General features: G+C 38.5%; 1 long non-coding RNA gene across 1 annotated transcript; it reads right to left on the bottom strand.

The window, feature by feature from the left end:
- Positions 1–892: 892 nt before the first annotated feature.
- LOC131935042 (uncharacterized) lies at positions 893–4,551 on the bottom strand. Its single transcript, XR_009385899.1, has 3 exons — positions 4,411–4,551; positions 1,130–1,213; positions 893–1,041 (listed from the first exon to the last, which is right to left on the bottom strand). It is a non-coding gene; the product is annotated as an uncharacterized LOC131935042 (long non-coding RNA).
- Between the last annotated feature and the right edge of the window lie 3,867 nt (positions 4,552–8,418).

Raw genomic sequence — 8,418 nt, 5'->3', positions numbered from 1 at the left:
TGTTTAGCATAAGTTGGAATGCTCTGATGGGGTTGATGTTTATTGACTAACCTGCTGTTTACTGCATGGATCTCTGAAGGTGCTAAAGATCTCGCCGCATCTGATGACTGCTGGAATGAAGTTGCAAGTTGTATTGCTTTTTCCAATGTTAGATCTGACTCGAGCAGCAACTTTCTTTGAATATCAGGGCTGTTTACACCTGTCACAAACTTTTCACATAATCTGTCAGACAGCGTGTCTCCGAATTCACAAAATCTACTTAAATGACGTAAAGCAGCAACATATTCTGATATTGACTCGTTTGGTTGACGAGTCCTACTGTCAAATCTAGCTCGACATAGAAACTTTGATGGTACAGGCGCATGGTGGTCTGTTAGCAATTTGCTCAGCTCGTTAAAGCTCTTGGTAGTTAGACTAGCTGGTGCGCATAAGTCCTTTAGTAGCCTAAATTGTTGAGGCCCTATGACTGTTAACAAAATAGCTCTCTTTTTGGCTTCTATCGTCACGTCGTTAGCTTCTAGGTAAAAGCTTAACCTCTCTAGGTAATCTTGAATGATTTCATCATTCGCATCAAATTCTTTTATTTGGCCATACAGCGCCATAATTCTAGAAATAATTAGCTAATAAGCTCTAGCAAACCTCTTTTTTGCGTAAGTAGGTGCTCTTTTTAGTAGATGTTTATCCTTCGTCGCCAGTTATAATAGATTGACGACAGAAGCCTGTGGTTGTATATAACACATTTATTGGGTCTAACTACATCACGATGGTAACACACAGAGAGGACGGAAGGAAGTACACAAGGGACATCACTCAAGATAACAATATTATAAATATAACTAATACAGAAGAGTGAGTTCCCTTGACCTCACAATTATTTCAATCTATTACAATCTCCATTTCCTTGTACTTTGACTTCATCATTTTCACCTAGGCTCAGCTCAAATGAAAAAATTTGTTTTTTTTTGGATAATTTACACAATAAGCTACAACATGTAGTGCTTTTGGTTTCAATGTAAACATCCATTTGCCCTTCACACTCTTCTGAAAAATTGAAAGTCAAAATAGTTAGATAAAATATCAGTGTGTTAAAGTTAATGAAAATAAAAGTTTTTAAAATCTTCAGATTTACCATTTGTTTCGAATGATACTTGTTTCAAGGTGATCGGTGTCTTCACCTTGATGAACTTGATGTATCCAGGAAAGATTTTTGTCGCTAAATGATAAAATTGATGATAATATGTTAACAGTATTCAACTACAAAATTTATATAAGTAAACAAGTTAATTAAAAAAGTCTAGTGACATTTATGCGCAATTTCCTTATGTTATCTAAAAATAGCTCTGACGTATAATGTTGGGGTGCGTTCAAGCTAGAAGAACGATCGGTTTGTAGGTGTTTATGTATTTTTAAAATTTGTGACCGAACGAGAGGATATTTTTGAAAACTTTCTTTGGCAATATTGTTCTAAATTATGACAGGAATCGATTGGTACATGTTTCAAGTCGCTAAGTGGTCTGGTTGCCGGGATATGGGCCAAAAACTGCATTTTTTCGAGGTTTTTTGGCTTTTCCGGGAAATACATGAAAGAAACCCGGAATTTTTATAGCCTATGCTCATTCTCGTAACTTGCTTAACATAATTGCTTTTGGAACTAGTCATCGATATTGCTTCGTTGAGGAGGAGATACGACTTAAAGACCGGACACACATTCATCCATCCATCCATCCATTCCCAGAAATGACGAGTTAATAAACGCAATTCTCCAGAATGGAAATTGCGCTAAAAAAAAAGCAGTCTAAATTTACTCAACAACAGTTATTAAAATCATTTGAATCAATAGTAACAGATTATGCTGTATGTCTCCAATAATGTCACAACAAAACTAGAAAGAAATCTTGTTAGAAATACAAACATCTCTTGTTAATGTCAATACTAATCCCATACCTAACAATCAGCTATCTTAACCCTCATTATTTCTTTCAGGACTAAATATTTTATACAAATTCTAGTTTATTTGGGGGGGGGGGAGATATACATACCATAAATGGTGTCAGAAATTTAATGATCTTTACCTCCCCTCCTCAATGTCAGTTACAATAAGTCAGAACCCACCCTCTAAAATGACGTCACACCTCTGCCCACCACCCATCTCTGGAACTTGTTTTAAAACCAGCAAAATGTTTTCTAAAGTATTTACTAAACTTGCCCAACATTCAGAGGCGTAGCTAGGGGGGGGCGGGGGGGGGCGGCCGCCCCGGGCGCCGACCCTATGGGGGCGCCAAAAGGGGTGGGACAAAATTTTTAAAGCTGATTTTATGCTGCAGTTTTGAATTATAAACTGTCTAAGTTAAGAAATATAATGGCTACACGCATTTACATACTGATTTAACTGTTTTCTATCTTGATTTCTTAATGTAAAACATATACTCTTAAGAAACAGTGACCGGCAAAACCGCTTTGAAGCTTTTCCTAGATGGGGGGGGGCGCTTTTTCGAGACTTAAAACGGAAGAATTTACACTAGATTGTTGAGTCGATAAACGTTACCACTATTAAAAGAAACCAATTGTATTAAAACGTATTGTACGATTGTTGAACTGTAAAATACGTTAGTGACTTTTATCAAGATGGTGCAGGGGGGCGCTTTTAGGCTAAATAAAATAGCAAAATTACACAGGATTCTGAGTAAACAACCTTTAGCTCTCAGAAAGAAACGAATTGTACTGTGCATTGTATAATTGTGTAACATTTTTTAAAAAAAAGTTAGTTACGTTAAAAACCGCTCTACAAACTTTGTCCAAGATGGTTGTGATGAGTGGGGGTGGGGGGGGGCGCTTTTTTCGCTAACAAAAATCGCAAGTATTTGTACTGGATTGGTGAGTAGATAACTCTCTTAACACTTAGTAAAGAAACCAAGTGTATTAACGCGTAATGTACAATTTCAATAGCCAGTTTTGTTAAAAAAAAAGACGCGACTAGTTCTTTGTAAGATTCTTACGATTCTCTCAACTTCAACGTGAGAGATCAGATACTTTTGATCAGTGTTTCTTCCAGACTTTTTTCTCCGGGGGGGCACTTGAAATCTTCGGGGGGAGGGGGGAGGCGGTAAACTTTCTTCGGGGGGGGGGGGGGCGAACACTGTTAAAAGTATATATTTTCTATATATAAATTATATAAATTTCATTTCGTTCGGGGGGGCGTAAAAATTTTTCCGGGGGGCTTCGCCCCCCCGAAAAGATGCCTGGAAGAAACTGTGTGCGAGAAGACAAGGCAAATCTGCGAAATCCAAGACTACGAGCTGTTAACATCCGTTGGATTCCAGTTTGTTTTCTCTAGCTTGTTTTGTCATACCATCAACCAATCAACGAAATACCCATGTCGTATTCCAATGTGAACAATAAATATTTCTGATAACTTCTTCTTGTATGTCACTTGTGTGTCCTTACTCTAACAAACTTCGAATCCAACTATGTACCATATCACAACGGAGATCGTTCAAAACTAGAACATAAAAGGCTGGTCTAAACATATTAGCGTTAGCTACAAACTACCCTCTAACACAGATCAGGCTTATTTTTTTTTACTGACATTACTAATCTTTCGCAAAAAAAGTTAAACGCATCTTAATGGGAATTAAATTGTCGTAAAGTTTTAAGGAATGAAAATCATACAATGTAATTATTAAACCTTGTCCGGACTGTAGCATACACGCTTACACACACGCTTACACACACAAATACACTCTTACCCACACACAAGCTTATATATAAACACACTATCACACACACATAATTATACACACACACACACACACACACACATATATATATATATATATATATATATATATATATATATATATATATATATATATATAAGCGGGGGGGGCGCCAAATTGAAAGTTCGCCCCGGGCGCCGGGAAGGGTCGCTACGCCTCTGCCAACATTGCGTATACAAAGCGCTATAATCCACAATTTATCGCGTGGCAAACATTTTTAAACAAAATATTGTATGGTCAGTTACTTGCAGAAAAGTTTTTATACCTCCATATTTTTACGATAGGCAACAGCCCTGCTCTTTAAATAAATTGTCACTAGATTTAGATCTAGAATCTAGATAGAGATCTAGATCTAGAATCTACTGAAATCTAGATTCTAGATTTAGAATCATAGATTCTAGTTCTAGAATCTAGATCTAGAGATCTATCTAAATTACTAAATTAGTCTAAATCTAGATCTAGACGGCTAGATTTAGATAGAGATAGTATCTAGAATCTAGATCTAGATACTATTATAGATCTAGATCTATTTCTAGATCTAGTAGATACTAAATATTTTTTTATAAATACTAGATTCTAAATACTTTATAGATCTAGATTCTAGATCTAGATCTAATACATTTTCAATGCTTACAAAATAACATAACTGTAAGTGTAGATTAGTCTAGGACAGGCTACACTAAAATGTAGATCTATAGTCTAGATTGCTAGGCTATATCAAGGTTTTGTTTACGTTCAAAACGAATTTGCGCCTAAACTTTTTGCCTCAACTAGAGTAGGCCTATTAGCCTACAAAGTACAAAGTAAGCTGCATTAAAATTAAAATATTTAAAATCATGCAATGAGCTGATTCTAAATTTATACAACACAATATGTATTTTAAAATTAATCGTTGCTACGTACACAGTTTCTTCCAGGCATCTCTTGGGGGGGGGGGGGGGTGAACGAAATGAAATTTATATAATTTATATAGAAAATATATACTTTTAATAAAAGTTTTAACAGTGTCAGCCCCCCCCCCCCCCGAAGAAAGTCTACCGCCCCCCCCCCCCCCCCCCCCGAAAATCTCAAGTGCCCCCCCCCCCCCCCCCCCCGGAGAAAAAAGTCTGGAAGAAACACTGGCTACGTATTCATAAAAAAAAAACTATTTAATGAAGTTATTGTAATTCTAATTTTAAACGAAACGATGGCAATAACGGGCTTAATAAGGCCCCCGTGCCTACTTTTGTTACCGTTATTAAATAAGCTAAATAAATAAAGTAGTTTTGTATTTTTATTTTTAAAAGGTCTTTTTATATATGTTTTTCGTAATTCAGAGTTTCTTCCGAAGAAAGTCTACCGCCCCCCCCCCCCTCGAACGAAATGGAATTTATACAGAAAACGTATATTTTTACCAGTTTCCACCCCTCCCCCTCCCCCAGAAAATGTTGTCCACCCAGGGCCGGCGCTACCTATAAGGCGATCTAGGCGGTCGCTTAGGGCGCTGTCCGTAGTGGCAGTGGGCGTAGCGAGGTCGGGTGTCACCCGGTGCAGCACTTAATGGTGTCATCCCCCCCCCCCCAGAGGCATAGCGACCCTTCCCGGGGACAAACTTTCAAATTTTCGATTTGCACCCCCCCCCCCCCTCCCGCCTCAAACTTTCCATTTGCACCCTCCCCTCAAGTTTTTCTTTTTATATTTTGCTATTTTTTGCCTTGGTGTCACCCCCCCCTAAATGGTGTCACCCGGTGCTTTCCGCACCCCCGCCCCCCCCCCTCGCTACGCCTCTGCGTAGGGGGCGCCAAAATGGGTTGGAAAAACAAATTGAAAGTTTGAGGGTGAGGGGTGCAAATCGAAAGTTTGTCCACGGGCGCCGGGAAGGGTCGCTACGCCTCTGATAATACTGGGACACGAAAAAGAATATCAAGTGTCCCGTGTCCCCCCCCCCCCCCCCCCCCCACTGTTTTAATTCCCTGCCCAAGGTATTAAAAATTACCAAATTTTGGAATGAACCTAATGCTAAACTAGCAGTCATATATCCGGCTCTGCCCTCTGGAATGAAACTAAATATCAATAATTATGACACAAACAATCAGAGTTTCTTTCAGGCATCTATCTTGAGGGGGCACAGCTCCCCAGGAGTACCGTAAGAATTTTTTTGTTAAATCAAATAGAATTTTTTTTTTAAATCTGTACTTACATCATTCTTATTGTAACTAGAAAAAAATAGTTACATAAAAAGTTTCTCGGGATTGGGGGGGGGGGGCATTTGAAACTTTCGGGGAGACGGTGGCGAGGTTAAATTTTCGTGTGGATGGGACACAGGCTAAATTATATATTTTGTATATAAATTATGTTTTTTTTTTCTAGTTTCGTCCCCGAAAAGATGCCTAAAACAGAATTGATTCCCAAACCCTACCCAAGGGTAATTACATTATTTTAAAATGGTCAGTGCTGGAATAAAAAGATGTATGAATCTGATGTATGCGTCAGTAGGATGCAAATTCCAGAGCTCATGTTCTTGAGATGAGGAAGTAGCCGGGACCAAATAAATACGGCTTTCTCGAAACCTGGTCTTTTTGGAATTTAAAATAGATGGCCGAGGTGGATAGGCGTAACAAGGCCACAACTAAGAGGGTCTTCAATAAGTGACGTCACGCTTTTTTGACGGTTTTTACCTCTCCCCCTCCCCTCCATCACACAGCGTCACAAAAAGCCAGACCCCCCCCCTCCCCCTAAAATGACGTGACACCTCAGCCAACAACCCCGCTCAAAATTGCAGTTGAATTTTTCTTAAAACATTGATATTTTTCCAAAATCATGTCTGAACTCTGTCAACATAAAGTATTTTAATCAATTTCTATTACAACTTATTAAAACAGTTTTCTAAAACGCGAAATAACGTCTAAAACTCGTTTTCTAACATTGTTTTTTTTATAATGCAAAAGTGTAACGTCACACCATCTGTAATATATTGAGAATTGTGAAGTCAAGGGAACTCACTCTTCTCGTATTAGTCTTATATTTATAATGTTGTTTTGGGTGATGTCCCTTGTTTATATCTCGCGACTTCCTGTTCCTGTTTCCATCATGGTAGCTGAATAAAAAGACTAGTTAACAACCAACGTGGCTTCTGCGTCAGTGTATAATGATAGAAACGGTCCAATCTACCACAACTGGCGACGAGGATAGATCATCCGCAGAAAAAGAGCATATGCTTACTTAAAAAGAAGCTTGCTAGAGCATATTGGCTAAGTATTTCTAGGATAATGGCGCTGTATGGCCAAATAAAAGAATTTGATTCGAATGATGAAACCATTCATGATTATCTAGATAGGTTAAGGGAACAAGATACCCATGTTTTCGATAAAATTGTAATTTTGCTCCCCAAAATTTTTATTTCTTAATTCGATACTAATACCTTTTATCTATCTAACCCGAACATTTCGGACTTCTACAGCTTACGGTTATCCGTTTATTGCGATGTGAAACATGGTACCCCCCCGGCAAGTTTTCACACTACTACGCGGACAGCGGCTATCTTCGAGCGGGTATTACATGTATTTATGGCCCGCGAGGCACCATAAACTTTACAGCAATCTAAGGGCCAAGCACTCGTGTACCCGCTGGTGTAGTGACCTTTTCTTTAGTTCTAAAAATAAGTGAGATAGAAGTTGTTTTCTACAAAAAAATTTTTTATATCAAACTCCATATAAGGGCATGCGCGTAAAAATTATGAATGGGAAGAAATTCATTGATACGCTTGACCAATCATATTATAGTACAGTAAATCAAAATAATTCACGATAGGCTGCAACTAACCACGTGTGCTAGGCAGCCATCTTGTTTCTAGATAAACAAAACAATCGCCTGTCTCGTTTGTTTACCTCATTTGCGTATACTCTTCTATTTGTTGTTTTAAAGTTATAGTACAACATTAAGTTTAGTAATTGAAACGTGGCCTAGAAATGCACTGTTGATTATCACTGGAACAATATTAAACACTGTTTCGTACGCTTTATACTAAGCTGAAACAATGCGTCATGGACATGACTATCAGTTTGAAGAATGTACTGTCCATCCCCTTTAGCCCCTTCATTCCCTTCTCGCCATTCAACCAACGGCCGGTTTATAATCTAGTTACGGCATGCTGTGATAGGCTTGAACGCGTTCATCAGGCTTTACACCGGACTGTATACGACACATGTGTTAATGTGTATGCCCATCTCTCCGTATAGGGTGTGGTAGCAACGAATGACCGAATGTAAATACTAGATAGGATAGGTGAGAAGCATTCACTTAGGCCCTGTACTTGACCCTATCTACACAGATGTGTTATTCGCGGTTGAATGAACATTGGTAATCTATGGCTCATCGGTTCTTCACGCACTATCCAGCGGTGGGGTGGGCGTGTCTAGCCTCAAGCGTTGTACCCAGTGTTGTGTTGTAGGCTATTATCATAAGGCAATAAACTTGTGTAAGCTACAATTTGAGTAGAGAAAGACATTATTTTGAAGTGAGAAGACCGGCTAACAAACAAAACTTGATCTGGTTTGAAGATAGCTGTTCTGAGAATACCGCTCGATTGATAGGATGTGTAATACTTAATAGTCATACATTCATTACCTGTTGTATACATATTTTCTGCTTACATAGAAAAAAT

Source organism: Physella acuta, unplaced genomic scaffold (genome assembly GCF_028476545.2).
Source record: "Physella acuta isolate Inbredline_101_S28 unplaced genomic scaffold, ASM2847654v3 ptg000129l, whole genome shotgun sequence".
In the NCBI taxonomy this organism is placed as follows: Eukaryota; Metazoa; Mollusca; class Gastropoda; family Physidae; genus Physella; species Physella acuta.
This window is presented reverse-complemented; position numbering and strand designations above follow the sequence as displayed.